The sequence below is a fragment of the Salvelinus fontinalis genome, unplaced genomic scaffold (genome assembly GCF_029448725.1).
Source record: "Salvelinus fontinalis isolate EN_2023a unplaced genomic scaffold, ASM2944872v1 scaffold_0953, whole genome shotgun sequence".
Classification (NCBI taxonomy): Eukaryota; Metazoa; Chordata; class Actinopteri; order Salmoniformes; family Salmonidae; genus Salvelinus; species Salvelinus fontinalis.
Genome location: NW_026601162.1, coordinates 16,365 through 32,731, shown reverse-complemented (window position 1 = coordinate 32,731; position 16,367 = coordinate 16,365). Strand labels below are relative to the sequence as shown.

The window sequence follows — 16,367 nt, the reverse complement described above, 5'->3', positions numbered from 1 at the left end:
CTCTGTCCGTCCCTCTCTCTCTCTGTCCGTCCCTCTCTCTCTCTGTCCGTCCCTCTCTCTCTCTGTCTGTCCCTACTCTCTCTCTGTCCGTCCCTATCTCTCTCTCTGTCTCGTCCCTATCTCTCTCTCTGTCTGTCCCTATCTCTCTCTCTGTCCGTCCCTATCTCTCTCTGTCCGTCCCTATCTCTCTCTGTCCGTCCCTATCTCTCTCTGTCTGTCCCTATCTCTCTCTGTCTGTCCCTATCTCTCTCTGTCCGTCCCCACCTCTCTTTCTCTGTCCGTCCCCATCTCTCTCTGTCCGTCCCCATCTCTCTCCGTCTGTCCCTCTCTCTCTCTCTGTCCGTCCCTCTCTCGCTCTCCCTCTGTCATCCCTCTCTCTCTCTTCCTCTGTCCATCCCTCTCTCTCCCTCTGTCTCTGTCCGTCTCTGTCCCTCCCTCTCTTTGTCCTTCTCTCTCTCTGTCCGTCCGTCCCTCTCTCTCTCTCTCTCGTTCTGTCTCTCTCTCTCTCTCTCTCTCTCTCTCTCTCTCTCTCTCTCTCTCTCTCTTTCTCTCTCTCTCCAGAGTTATCAGTCTCTCTCCAGTATCAGTGTATCTTCAGACTTACCCAGCATCGTTGTCCGTCCTCTTCAGTACTTTGGAGATGTGAGTAAGACTGTGTCTGAACTGAGAGAGAAACTAGAAGACTTCCTTAAAGGAGAATGGACCAAGATCTCCACTACAGGTGTGTTGAAAACAATAAGAACATCAACTTTAGACCATTGAAAGTTCCCTACTAGTCATATACATGTGGAATATGGTCCGATGATAACATTCCCTCTCTCTGTCAATGTGTTTGTGTGTCTGTAGTGAATATAGTGGATGTTGTACTGCCTCCAGAGCCCAAGACCAGAGAACAGTTGTTACAATGTGAGTCTCTTTATTGTGAAGTAACTAACAGTCTCTTTTTACTGACACTCCTAACAATCCCTCTAGAAATATATAGCAATAGTAGATCTAATCAAAGACTGGGTATCTATCTGACTCCTCATATGTCTCTGATTTGATCTCTGCTGTGCTCTAATCAAAGACAGGGTAGATACAGTATCTGACTCAACTTATTGTTCTGACTCCCCTCATTGGTCTCTGCTCTGCTCTTCTCCCAGATTCCTGTCAGCTCACACTGGACCCTAACACAGCAAACACACTCCTCTCTCTGTCTAAAGGGAACAGAAAGGTGACCTATACAGACCAAGTCCAACGATATCCTGACCATCCAGACAGATTCACCAACAACTACTGTCGGGTTCTGTGTAGAGAGGGTCTGTCTGGACGCTGTTACTGGGAGGTGGAGTGGACTGGTAATGTTTATACAGCAGTCTCATATAAAGACATCAGCAGAACAGGGAGAGATAGTGGATTTGGACACAATAACAAGTCCTGGAGTTTAAGGTGCTCTAGAGGTGGTTATTGTTTCAGACACAATAATGTTGAGACTAAAGTATCAGGCCCTCAGTCCTCCAGAGTAGGAGTGTACCTGGATCACAAGGCAGGTACTCTGTCCTTCTACAGTGTCTCTTACACAATGACCCTCCTCCACAGAGTCCAGACAACATTCACTCAGACCCTCTATCCTGGGTTTTATCTCTCTGGTAATTTGTGTAACTCTACTGTTAAGCTGGTTAAACTGTAGTAGGGCCCACATAGATACTAGTCATGCTGGTGTAGTCTATAGCTGAGCTGGTTAAACTGTAGTAGGGTCCACATAGATACTAGTCATGCTGGTGTAGTCTATAGCTGAGCTGGTTAAACTGTAGTAGGGTCCACATAGATACTAGTCATGCTGGTGTAGTCTATAGCTGAGCTGGTTAAACTGTAGTAGGGTCCACATAGATACTAGTCATGCTGGTGTAGTCTATAGCTGAGCTGGTTAAACTGTAGTAGGGTCCACATAGATACTAGTCATGCTGGTGTAGTCTATAGCTGAGCTGGTTAAACTGTAGTAGGGTCCACATAGATACTAGTCATGCTGGTGTAGTCTACAGCTGAGCTGGTTAAACTGTAGTATGGTTAAACTGTAGTAGGGTCCACATAGATACTAGTCATGCTGGTGTAGTCTACAGCTGAGCTGGTTAAACTGTAGTAGGGTCCACATAGATACTAGTCATGCTGGTGTAGTCTATAGCTGAGCTGGTTAAACTGTAGTAGGGTCCACATAGATACTAGTCATGCTGGTGTAGTCTACAGCTGAGCTGGTTAAACTGTAGTAGGGTCCACATAGATACTAGTGATGCTGGTGTAGTCTATAGCTGAGCTGGTTAAACTGTAGTAGGGTCCACATAGATACTAGTCATGCTGGTGTAGTCTATAGCTGAGCTGGTTAAACTGTAGTAGGGTCCACATAGATACTAGTCATGCTGGTGTAGTCTATAGCTGAGCTGGTTAAACTGTAGTAGGGTCCACATAGAGACTAGTCATGCTGGTGTAGTCTATAGCTGAGCTGGTTAAACTGTAGTAGGGTCCAATTGCAATGTTTTAATCTTGTACATTTCCATGAATCATGATGTCTGGTGTTGATGTATATTGGTTGTCATTCAGAACCATTGATATGTTTTCTCCAGTTGGTTCTCTGTCTCTATGTAATTCTCCTCAGTATCATTGATCAGCTTGTTGGTCCTAATTGATGTGTTCTCTGTCACCTGGAGCTGCATGGAAAATGGTCCAGGAACTAAAGGACAATTCAGGACTAGTCAGCCCACTACAAGCTGGTATCACTTACTTTCTACTAAACTATATGGACTGGTTTCCCAGACACAGATTAATCCTAGTCCTGGACTAAAAAGTATGTTCAATGTAGATGTCCAGGAAACCGTCCCTAAATGTGTCATCTTTCATCCTCCCATACTGCTCAGTCCAGCAACATTAAACCTGTCCAGCAGGTGGTGCTATTGACCAAACAATAAAACCAGCAGATATCTTGACTTGCCACTCAGTATATCAGTAATGTTCAGAATAGTACTTTCATATCATTGGAGATTGATGGTCTTTTTAATCCACTATCCAGAGTCAGGAACAGATGAAGTTAGGTCTGCTACTGTTCAGTGATTAAATATGATTTATGGTGATGGGAAATAATAAAAAACACTAAACTTCATCTAGTAATAGTTTTCCTTTGTTATTTATTCCAAGGTGTGTCTTTAACTTGTAAATGTATTGTGTGGAGGTGAGCTAGTGGTGTGGCTGATAGAATAGAATGAAAAGGGAGGAGGGGAGGAAGAGGGGAGGAGTGAAGGGCTGTTCAAGAAACCAGATGAGGAAGAGGAAGATGTTCAGGGGAATTACTGTCTCTGTTCCAAATGGTTCCCTATTCCCTACGTAGTGCACTACGGTGCTTCTGACCAGGTCTAAAGTAGTGTTCTACGTAGGGAATAGGGTGTAGATTTATTACAATATCATGCTTCAGTGTTTGGCACAACAATATATTAGATCTCCACCCCCCCACTTCCTGTCTGTCATCCCCCAGTTCTGTTAAGACTTCCTCTCATTGAACTGGGCCTCATTCTAAATGGTCACTTTGTATTGATAGTCCATACTGGTCTTTACTATGATTCTACATACAGTACCTGTATATATAGTCCATTCTGGGCTTTACTATGGTTCTACATACAGTATCTGTATTGATAGTCCATACTGGTCTTTACTATGGTTCTACATACAGTATCTGTATTGATAGTCCATACTGGTCTTTACTATGGTTCTACATACAGTATCTGTATTGATAGTCCATACTGGTCTTTACTATGGTTCTACATACAGTATCTGTATTGATAGTCCATACTGGTCTTTACTATGGTTCTACATACAGTACCTGTATTGATGAGGGCCTCATCATCCGGCTGCACAAAGAAAGCCAGGGACTGCAGTGTGATCCAGTCTCCAGCAGGGGGCAGTAAAACCCTATGGACCTGAAAGGGACTGCAGTGTGCTCCAGTCTCCAGCAGGGGGCAGTAGAACCCTATGGACCTGAAAGGGACTGCAGTGTGCTCCAGTCTCCAGCAGGGGGCAGTAAAACCCTATGGACCTGAAAGGGACTGCAGTGTGCTCCAGTCTCCACTAGGGGGCAGTAAAACCCTATGGACCTGAAAGGGACTGCAGTGTGCTCCAGTCTCCAGCAGGGGGCAGTAAAACCCTATGGACCTGAAAGGGACTGCAGTGTGCTCCAGTCTCCAGCAGGGGGCAGTAAAACCCTATGGACCTGAAAGGGACTGCAGTGTGCTCCAGTCTCCAGCAGGGGGCAGTAAAACCCTATAGACCTGAAAGGGACTGCAGTGTGCTCCAGTCTCCAGCAGGGGGCAGTAAAACCCTATGGACCTGAAAGTGAAAGTGAGGAGTGAAAATCAAAGGTGATTTACATTGATGTTTCCACGGAGACCTGAATCATATCCACGAGGCACCAAACTGAAGAAAATCAACTGAAACAGAGAGGGACTAACTGAACAAGAAATGTTTTCAATGTTTGTACTTTTAGGACTTTTCTACTGGTTCCATTATAACAAACTCAATCAAGCTCTGCTTATTGTTCGGTTCTAAGTGAACCTGTTAAAACTCACGGATGCTTAACAAAGATCACACCAAGTTTATTCACCCATTGGGTCGATACAGCTACAAAAGACATATTCACATCAGTGGTAGTATATATACCCCAATATGGGTGGAATCTCCTCCTGTCTAAACATATTACTAGGCAGGAAGTGAAGTTATATGGGCCTCAAACTGTTCCTTCTCCCTTAAGCTGACCTGTCCTGACCTCAACCCCCTTCCTCACTAATCCACAGCTCTGCATCCTTAATCTGACCTGTCCTGACCTCAACCCCCTTCCTCACTAATCCACAGCTCTGCATCCTTAAGCTGACCTGTCCTGACCTCAACTCCCTTCCTCACTAATCCACAGCTCTGCATCCTTAATCTGCCCTGTCCTGACCTCAACCCCCTTCCTCACTAATCCACAGCTCTGCATCCTTATCAGCGCCTGTCAACATGTGATGATCTTTTCTTCACTCAGTACATTCCTGGTTAACTGTCTCCACCAGATACATTCCTCCTACAGATACTAACTTCTGAGACTCTCTAGACCACTCAGTGTTTCAATAGGATACCTGATCATTAACACTAGTCCAAGTTTAGGAGTCACAACCCAGAATCCATCAGTCCCCCGTTCTGAACATTTAACTCCATACTGTTCAACATTACATCAACCTGGAAATAACTTATAAATGAACAAACAGTGATAAAACATTTAACTCCATACTGTTCAACATTACATCAACCTGGAAATAACTTAGAAATGAACAAACAGTGATAAAACATGTAACTCCATACTGTTCAACATTACATAAACCTGGAAATAACTTATAAATGAACAAACAGTGATAAAACATTTAACTCCATACTGTTCAACATTACATAAACCTGGAAATAACTTATAAATGAACAAACAGTGATAAAACATTTAACTAAAAAATGAAACCTAATTAGCACTAACATTCCCAGTGTCCAACTCGGAGACTTAAGGCCTCTGTTCTATAGTCACACCGTGAACACTCTGATATCTGTTTCTCATAGAACCCTGATAATAACGTGTCGTCTGGAGCTCTTCCTCCTGTTGAACTTCCTCCTGAGAGAGTGACGGCACAGGACTTGAAACGCAACGAGAAACACACAACATAACACTACTAACAACATGGTAAGATATGCATCATTTAATATGCAACGAGAAACACACAACATAACACTACTGACAACATGGTAAGCTATGCATCATTTAATATGCAACGAGAAACACACAACATAACACTACTGACAACATGGTAAGCTATGCATCATTTAATATGCAACGAGAAACACACAACATAACACTACTAACAACATGGTAAACTATGCATCATTTAATATGCAACGAGGAACACACAACATAACACTACTAACAACATGGTAAGCTATGCATCATTTAATATGCAACGAGAAACACACAACATAACACTACTAACAACATGGTAAACTATGCATCATTTTATATGCAACGAAAAACCAAAGTCTGATAACATGACAATTCCCAGTCTCTCGTCACCTGACTCTGTCTTCAGGACACTTTCCTGCTGAGGTTGGTCCTAAAAAAGCTTCTGCTTCCACCCAGTGTTCCCCGTCAGACCCCCGGATCCAAGAGGTGTTCCCAAGACACGTCATTCTCTCTTTGTTCCCCATCTCCTTCCTCCTCCATTGTCATCTGAAAGGCACATATCCCTAATCAACGCTACATCCTCTTGAGGTAACTCAGCACTGTATATGCTCTCACATCGATGCCTTCATCATGTTGTTTAGAGTACAATTACCCCAACATCTATCCTTTCATCTGATGCATTAACCAATAGAACAGCTAACCCAACCCATCTATGGTGTTAAAGTAGTTCCCAGACCAACCCATCTATGGTGTTAAAGTAGCTCCCAGACCAACCCATCTATGATGTTAAAGTAGTTCCCAGACCAACCCATCTATGATGTTAAAGTAGTTCCCAGACCAACCCATCTATGATGTTAAAGTAGTTCCCAGACCAACCCATCTATGATGTTAAAGTAGTTCCCAGACCAACCCATCTATGGTGTTAAAGTAGTTCCCAGACCAACCCATCTATGGTGTTAAAGTAGCTCCCAGACCAACCCATCTATGATGTTAAAGTAGTTCCCAGACCAACCCATCTATGGTGTTAAAGTAGTTCCCAGACCAACCCATCTATGGTGTTAAAGTAGTTCCCAGACCAACCCATCTATGATGTTAAAGTAGTTCCCAGACCAACCCATCTATGATGTTAAAGTAGTTCCCAGACCAACCCATCTATGATGTTAAAGTAGTTCCCAGACCAACCCATCTATGATGTTAAAGTAGTTCCCAGACCAACTATGATGGTAAAGTAGTTCCCAGACCAACCCATCTATGATGTTAAAGTAGTTCCCAGACCAACCCATCTATGATGTTAAAGTAGCTCCCAGACCAACCCATCTATGATGGTAAAGTAGTTCCCAGACCAACCCATCTATGATGTTAAAGTAGTTCCCAGACCAACCCATCTATGATGTTAAAGTAGTTCCCAGACCAACCCATCTATGATGTTAAAGTAGTTCCCAGACCAACCCATCTATGATGTTAAAGTAGTTCCCAGACCAACCCATCTATGATGTTAAAGTAGTTCCCAGACCAACCCATCTATGATGTTAAAGTAGTTCCCAGACCAACCCATCTATGATGTTAAAGTAGTTCCCAGACCAACCCATCTATGATGTTAAAGTAGTTCCCAGACCATCTATGATGTTAAAGTAGTTCCCAGACCATCTATGATGTTAAAGTAGTTCCCAGACCAACCCATCTATGATGTTAAAGTAGTTCCCAGACCAACCCATCTATGATGTTAAAGTAGTTCCCAGACCATCTATGATGTTAAAGTAGTTCCCAGACCAACCCATCTATGGTGTTAAAGTAGTTCCCAGACCAACCCATCTATAATGTTAAAGTAGTTCCCAGACCAACCCATCTATGATGTTAAAGTAGTTCCCAGACCAACCCATCTATGATGTTAAAGTAGTTCCCAGACCAACCCATCTATGATGTTAAAGTAGTTCCCAGACCAACCCATCTATGGTGTTAAAGTAGTTCCCAGACCAACCCATCTATGATGTTAAAGTAGTTCCCAGACCAACCCATCTATGATGTTAAAGTAGTTCCCAGACCAACCCATCTATGATGTTAAAGTAGTTCCCAGACCAACCCATCTATGATGTTAAAGTAGCTCCCAGACCAACCCATCTACGATGTTAAAGTAGTTCCCAGACCAACCCATCTATGATGTTAAAGTAGTTCCCAGACCAACCCATCTATGATGTTAAAGTAGTTCCCAGACCAACCCATCTATGATGTTAAAGTAGTTCCCAGACCAACCCATCTATGATGTTAAAGTAGTTCCCAGACCAACCCATCTATGATGTTAAAGTAGTTCCCAGACCAACCCATCTATGGTGTTAAAGTAGTTCCCAGACCAACCCATCTATGATGTTAAAGTAGTTCCCAGACCAACCCATCTATGATGTTAAAGTAGTTCCCAGACCAACCCATCTATGATGTTAAAGTAGTTCCCAGACCAACCCATCTATGATGTTAAAGTAGTTCCCAGACCAACCCATCTATGATGTTAAAGTAGTTCCCAGACCAACCCATCTATGATGTTAAAGTAGTTCCCAGACCAACCCATCTATGATGATAAAGTAGTTCCCAGACCAACCCATCTATGATGTTAAAGTAGTTCCCAGACCAACCCATCTATGATGTTAAAGTAGTTCCCAGACCAACCCATCTATGATGATAAAGTAGCTCCCAGACCAACCCATCTATGATGTTAATTCGTATTTTTTTGAAAAATGTAAAATTATTATTCCGCCATTAATTTCGGCACGGTCTCGCTTTAACGCACGCTGTATGTCGTAGTAACGTTAATTTAAAAAATCTAACACAGCGGTTGCATTAAGAACTAAGGTATCTTTAATTTGCTGTCAAACCTGTATTTTTTTGTCAAGTTTATGATTAGTTATTGATTAGATTAGGTGCCTCTCCAAGATGGCGCCGGACAGATTGTTTGAAGTTTGGCTACTATTCACATTGTATAACCACGATTTGTGCCACTAAATATGCACATTTTCGAAAAAACCCTATATGCATTGTGTAATATGATGTTACAGGACTGTCATCTGATGAAGTTTATGAAGGTTAGTCAAAAATTATATATCTTTTGCTGGTTTGTTACGATCGCTAACCTTTGCTGCTGGTAAATGGCTTGTGTTTCTGGCTATTGTGGTAAGCTAATATAATGCTGTATTGTGTTTTCGCTGTAAAACACTTAAAAAATTGGAAATATTGGCTGGATTCACAAGATGTTTGTCTTTCATTTGCTGTACACCATATATTTTTCAGAAATGCTTTATGATGAGTATTTAGGTATTTGACTTTGGTCTCTGTAATTATTCTGGCTGCTTCGGCGCTATTTCAGATTGCAGCTGCAATGTAAAACTGTGATTTATACCTGAAAAATGCACATTTGTCTAACAAAACATATGCTATACAATAAATCTGTTATAAGACTGTCATCTGATGAAGTTGTTTCTTGGTTAGTGACTATTTATATCTTTATTTGGTCAATTGGTGATAGCTACCTATGCAGTAAAAAAATGGTGAAAAAAAAAGTTGGGTCTTTTGCTATTGTGGTTAGCTAATATAAATACATATCGTGTTTTCCCTGTAAAACATTTTAAAAATCCAAAATGATGGCTGGATTCACAAGATGTGTATCTTTCATTTGGTGTCTTGGACTTGTGATTTCATGAACATTTTATTATATGATATCCCTGTGGCTTTAGGCTAGGCTATGCTGGGGAAATATCCTGGTGTACAACCAGACTCCTTGGAAATCAGATGACAATCCTGCATGGAAGAGAAAACATGTCGTGCCTTGGAGTATGGTATCTATCTTGGAAATCAGATGACAAACCTGCCTGGATTAGCAAGAGAAAACATGGTACGTGTATTTAGACAATTGTAGTCAATTGTAGTACAGCTACAGTTTACACCAGAGTATACAGGTTCCAGTACTCTACTAACACTTCAGACAACTAATTGTTGTCTAAATTGAAGACCACAATCATTTTAATGAGATTTTGGTGCTAGCCAGTAATTCAAATGTGCACACAGTCCAGTAAGTTTCCCAGAATCCCCAGTTTTCCAAAATCCTGGATGGAGGATTCCAGATTTCCTGCTTATTCCTTCTTGATTCCGGGAATCTCCCAACCGGGTTTTCAAAGAATGTTGGGGAAGTTACCAGATTTTTGCATCTACCTGGGACAGAACTCACCCACGTCTGTATTATAGAACGAGCTCCCTAAGGATCAATGAGATGACAACTGGGACCGACCGGCTCGATTCGGTCATATGTATCAATATTAGAAATTGTGTTTTTTACATTGGATAAAAGTAGAGACTCAGAGCTAGAAAATGGTTTATCAGACACTACAGTTGAGGAACAATGGGAAAGGAATTCTGCTTTGAAAGTTGATAAACTTGTAACACCACTTTTATAAAAATGACCCTTGAATGTTTTGGTACACCTACCTGAGAGCTCTTTGTCTACCCTCATTCAGTATCGACCCCACCCATCTCTTTAAGGATTCACATGTGAGGCCATGTGCTAAACAGAGTGAGTACAGTACTGTGCTAAACAATCAGAGATGACAAGACTACGTTTATCGACATGTCTGTAGAGAGTTGTCGCATTGACATCATGAACATATTTTAGTCTGACATCCATTTTTTTGTTGTCGTTATGAAAAAGTATAAACACAAAAATGACACTGCATAATATTAGCAGCCTGGTGGTCCAAAATAGCGTGACAGGTGTATATTTCAACACTATGAGGTTGGAATGATACTGAGAAATTGGTGGTGGTCCAAAATAGCGTGACAGGTGTATATTTCCACACTATGAGGTTGGAATGATTCTGAGAAATTGTGAAAATGATGATACCCTCTTAAAGATCGGACCCTTTTTTTCAATTTTTGTCTAAAATGACATGTCCAAATCTAACTGTCTGGAGCTCAGGACCTGAAGCAGGGATATGCATTTTCTTGATACCATTTACAGCGACGCTTTGAAGTTTGTGGAAATGTGAAATTAATTAATTAATTTGAAATACAAGAGAAAGGTCATAATGTACTATTCCAGGTTAGGCACAATTTAGACTTTGGCCACTAGATGGCAGCAGCGTATGTGCAAAGTTTTAGACTGATCCAATGAACCATTCTGTTCAACATTTTATATCAAGACTGCCCAATTGTGCCTAATTGGTTTATTAATACATGTTCAAGTTTATAACTGTGCACTCTCCTCAAAAAATAGCATGGTATTCTTTCACTGTAACAGCTACTGTAAATTGGAGAGTGCAGTTAGATTAACAAGAATGTAAGCTTTCTGCCCATATCAGATATGTCTATGTCCTGGGAAATGTTCTTGTTACTTACAACCTCATGCTAATCACATTAGCCTACGTTAACTCAACCGTCTCGTGGGGGGATACGGATCCTGTAGAGATAATGCCCTTTAAGTGTAACACCAGATACCAAATGAGTAGATTTCACTAATGTAATCTGTTCACAATGACAGCTTCTCAAGTGGTTTTAATACTTCATTTGTGGAGGTAAAGATTCTTTCAAAACTCATTTTGAAGCATTTATTATGAAAGTTAACTGAAGAGGAAAAGTTTATGTTAACCTTTATTCTAATTCTAATAGTCTGTTTATCAAAACATCATGAACATCCTCTGTTGTCTGTCTAGAAACGGTGCTGTTACAGATACTGCTTCTGTTTGTCATCATGTGACTGCACGGGAAGATTAAAACATGTCACCACCCTTTTCTTTATGTTTAATGTGAAAACAAGGTTAATTTAATTCTAATTCTGAAGATGAATAAAAACATTTAGGCATTAAAGTAAATACATCGAAGCAAGGTGTTAAGTTGTAAACAGAGTATGAACTCAAACGAATGCAGAGAAAAGCTCAAACCAAATGTATTCTCCCCACTGGATTCTGCATCTATATGCCATAGCTTGCACAAAACCAAACAATAATTTATATGTCAAGACAAAGATAGGGGTGTGACTTCTCAGAAATGTTCATCTGTTTCCCAGAACTGCCTGTTGGTCTGTTGTTGAGCGGCTGGTATCACCCTCCCCCCCATTATCCCCCACGTTGTTCCACCTCCGCTTCTGGGAGGAACCAGGCGAGGCCACAGATCAGGTAAGTACAGATTCTTCTCCAGTGACGTCAACATGATACTACCTCTGTTACACTGAACACGTATCCTAGATCTAGAGGAACTTGATTTACAAGCAGCAGAATGTTCTGTAGGTGTGATGATTGGGGTGATGTGTGTTCCAGATTCCACTGCCAACAAGGAACACAACTGCTCTACACATTGCATTGGTGTCAACCATACTTTAATTCAGTCTAATCCAGCTGAACCCAGTTATACCTGTTGTAAATGTTGTTTTATCATAACAAACTGTGTCTAAAGTTTCCTGACATATATTTGAGACTTTAACAGTTAAATCAGTATTTCTGATGTTTTCTTGTTTTGTTTGTTCATCATGTTTTGACCTCCAGACTCCTCCATCTCATCCCACCAACTCTGTCAGTCCACCAGGCCACTGCAGTAACAGCCACATCTTCACGTCACAAAGCTTCAGTACTATCTGAATGTGTTGTAAGTCCTGTACAGCACTTGGTTTTCATCACTATTCAGACAATGTTATAGCTGATAACATGTAATGACATTTCCAACCTAACCAACCCCCTCTGATTCTTCTCATTCAGGAAGTACCATCCAGGATCCTGTGGCAACGTCAATGTGAAACAGCATTGACCCCTGATCACCACCAACCAGGGATCCACAGTGGTTGCCTTGGACACCCAGTGAAACAGCATTGATCCGTGATCACCACCAACCAGGGTTCCACAGTGGTTGCCTTGGACACCCAGTGAAACAGCATTGAGCCCTGATCACCACCAACCAGGGCTCCACAGTGGTTGCCTTGGACACCCAGTGAAACCAGAGAGAGCACACCAGGCAGCAGGGAGCACTTTGATGTGATTGGCTGTTCAGCAGGAAGATTAATCTGGCTACACAGAAGGGATGATGGCTCTGACCAATACATTTTTGTTATGATAATCTTCTATTCAACTCTATTCTACTGATAATTGAATAAATTATGATTTAAAAAAACAAAACATTTTTTTTTTATATATAATTTTTTTATTTGTTAATTAAGATATTAAGAAACACATATTATTACCGGGCGGCAGGGTAGTCTAGTGGTTAGAGCATTGGACTAGCAACTGAAAGGTTGCAAGTTCAAATCCCTGAGCTGACAAGATACAAATCTGTTGTTCTGCCCCTGAACAAGGCAGTTAACCCACTAATTATTTATGATTTTAACAAGAAAAAAATTTTCTTTGAAATTATGATTTAATGTTTGAAACAAAAGAAAACACAAAAATGTACAACAATAAAGATAACATTTACCGAATGACTTGATTCATCAATTAATAATACACCAAACTGTTCTTAGAATCATTTGAATAGTCAATGTACAATAGTGCACCTGAGACGTCACTACTGTCCCTGGTTCAAATCCAGGCTGTATCACGTCTGGCTGTGATTGGGAGTCCCATTTTTCATAGGGATCCCCCCCCCCCCCCCCCCCCTCCAGCGAGAGCACACCAGGCAGCACGTTGCTGTGGAAGTTTCATCTGGCTATAATTTGAGCAGTAAATGCATGATACTGACTTGGACTTTCAACATGAGACAGTCATTAGTTTATCAGTCCTGCCTCTAGTGACACATTGGCCCCTTGTCAGTGGCACTAGGAGTGAAGGGCCCGACAGGCATACTGTAAATTATAATGTAATAACCAATAATTACTGTAACAACACATTATAATGTAATAACCAATAATTACTGTAATAACACATTATAATGTAATAACCAATAATTACTGTAATAACTCATTATAATGTAATAACTTAAGGTATTATGTAATTTTCCCCCATTTAAATTAATTATTATTTTTTTTCTAATTTATTAAGCATTTGCCCCAATTTCAGGTGCAGAATGTTTTAATGCCCAGGTAAATGTGATTTTCCTGTGTTTTTATATATATTTTCACACTAAGATGTTGGAATAATACTGTGACATTGAGAAAATGATAATGCTCTTTTAGTGTAATAGCTGTTTGAAAAGACCACTTGACATTTCAGCCTGTTTTGGTGGGATGGAGTTTTGACCTGCAAAATGTGTTAATATACCAGTAAGAAAGAGAGTCCCAGATGAACACCAGATCCCAAATGAGTGCATTTCACACATTTAATCTGTTCTCTTTGAAATGTTATCAAGTCTGTTTAATACTTCAAATTGTGAAGGTGGAGGACAAAATGGGGGTAAGATTCTTTTAAAACTCATTTTTATTTTAATGAAAGTGAACTAAAGAGGTGAAGATTATGTTAACCTAAATTCTAATTACAAAAGTATGTTTATCAAACGATCATGAACATCGTCTGTTGTCTGCCTTGAAACGGTGCTGTTAATTCATAGGGATAGGGGGCAGTGTTTCCACTTTGAACAAATTGCGTGCCCAAACGAAATTTCCTCCTACTCTGTCCCAGAAGTTAATACATGCATATTATTATTACTATTGTATAGAAAACACTCTGACATTTCTAAAACTGTTTGAATTATTTCTGTAAGTATAACAGAACTCATTTGGCAGACAAAAACCTGAGAAGAGGTCAAAACAGGAAATGAAAAGTCGATTTTCAAAACAGTGTCAAATGGAACCCCGTCTAGATATGGCTGAACAAACACTGCCTAGGGCTTCCACTAGATGTCGTCGTCTTTAGATTTTAGTCTTATTATTCTACTATAAGGGAGGGGCTCATAGGAGCTGTTCTAGTGAGTGGTCGTCAGAATTCTCAGTCAGGATTTGAGCGCGAGGGAGAGAGAGAGCTCTCGTTCCAATGCTCTTTCTTCAGACAATGAAATTCTCCGGTTGGATCCTTACTGATGATTAACCTGTTGAGGATAGAGGGCGCTATTTTCACTTTGGGGAAAAATCGTGCCCAATTTAAACAGCCTCGTACTCTATTCTTGCTCGTACAATATGCATATTATTATTACTATTGGATAGAAAACACTCTCAAGTTTCTAAAACTGTTTGAATTATATCTGTGAGTAAAACAGAACTCATTTTGCAGCAAACTTCCTGTCAGAAAGTGAAAAATCTGAAATTGAGGCTCTGTTCCAGGGCCTCCCCATTAATTTGCTTGAAATTTATGACTATACATGCACTTCATACGCCTTCCACTATTTGTCAATAGGCTGTGAGAGGTGGAATGGGGTTTCTAGCTGTATCTATGGTCAAAAGAGAGCTCTTGGAACGACATGATCCCAATTTCCTTTGTTCAGGAAGACGCGGGAAGGACTTCAGTATTGGCTTCTGAAAATCTTTCCTTATAGACGGCTAATATCTCCGGCTTTGATTTTATTTGATAAATGTGATAATATCATCGTAAAGTATGTTTTTTCAATATAGTTTGATCAGATTATTGAATTTCTTTCGGGAGTTTTGGCGTGTTCCGTTCTCTGCGTTTGGTGACGATGGACAGCTTAGCGCCACTTGGCTAGTTTTTGTTGCCAAATCAACAGTCGAAGAGGACATTCTAAATCCAAACAACGATTGTTCTGGACAAAGGACCTCTTGTACAAGATTCTGATGGAAGCTCACCAAAAGTAGGACCCATTTATGATGTTTTTTCGTATATCTGTCGAAAATGTTTACTATTAGTTTCCGCCCAGATTTTGGGCGCTCTCTCGCTATAACGTAAGCTGTATGTCGTACTAAATTCACAAGATGTTTGTCTTTCATTTGCTGTACACCATGTATTTTTCATAAATGTTTTATGATGATTATTTAGGTATTTCACCTTGGTCTCTATAATTACTCTGGCTGCTTCGGTGCTGTTTTTTGTGATGGTAGCTGTGATGGTAGCTGCAATGTAAAACTATGATTTATACCTCAAATATGCACATTTTTGGAACAAAACATAGATTTATTGTATAACATGTTATAAGACTGTCATCTGATGAAGTTGTTTCTTGGTTAGTTTGGTTGGTTCTTGGTTAGTTTGGTTGGTTTTGTGCAAGCTACCTGTGCTGTGAAAGAAATTTTGCTTTTTTGTATTTGGTGGTGAGCTAACATAAATATACGTGGTGTTTTCGCTGTAAAACATTTAAAAAATCGGACATGTTGGCTGGATTCACAAGATGTTTATCTTTCATTTGCTTTATTGGACTTGTTAATGTGTGAAAGTTAAATATTTCCCCCCAAAAAATTTTAATTTCGCGCGCTGCCTTTTCGGGGCTAGACAGGTTAACCTCTTAGCCCTAGGGGTCAGAATTATTATATATATTTTTTAAATAACGTGCCCAACGTAAACGGACATTTTCTCTGGCCCAGATCGTAGAATATGCATATAATTTACAGATTAGGATAGAAAACACTCCAAAGTTTCCAAAACTGTCAAAACATTGTCTGTGAGTATAACAATACTTATTCTGGAGGCAAAAACCTGAGAAAATGTAACCCGGAAGTGATAAAAAACAAAAATCTGTGTTTCCTGGCCCGCCTATCCTCCATTTAAAGGGGTATCAACCAGATTCATTTTCCAATGGCTTCCTCGGGCTGTGA

General features: G+C 40.4%; 2 long non-coding RNA genes across 3 annotated transcripts; both read left to right on the top strand.

The window, feature by feature from the left end:
- The first annotated feature begins 528 nt into the window (after positions 1–528).
- LOC129847808 (uncharacterized) lies at positions 529–2,042 on the top strand. The gene is made up of 3 exons (XR_008758466.1): positions 529–721; positions 847–906; positions 1,143–2,042. It is a non-coding gene; the product is annotated as an uncharacterized LOC129847808 (long non-coding RNA).
- Positions 2,043–11,713: 9,671 nt separating this feature from the next.
- LOC129847809 (uncharacterized) lies at positions 11,714–12,801 on the top strand. 2 transcript variants are annotated; one of them, XR_008758468.1, is made up of 3 exons: positions 11,714–11,862; positions 12,229–12,328; positions 12,439–12,801. It is a non-coding gene; the product is annotated as an uncharacterized LOC129847809 (long non-coding RNA). The 2 variants fall into 2 exon arrangements; XR_008758467.1 differs by lacking the exon at positions 11,714–11,862 and adding an exon at positions 11,903–12,102.
- Positions 12,802–16,367: the final 3,566 nt, after the last annotated feature.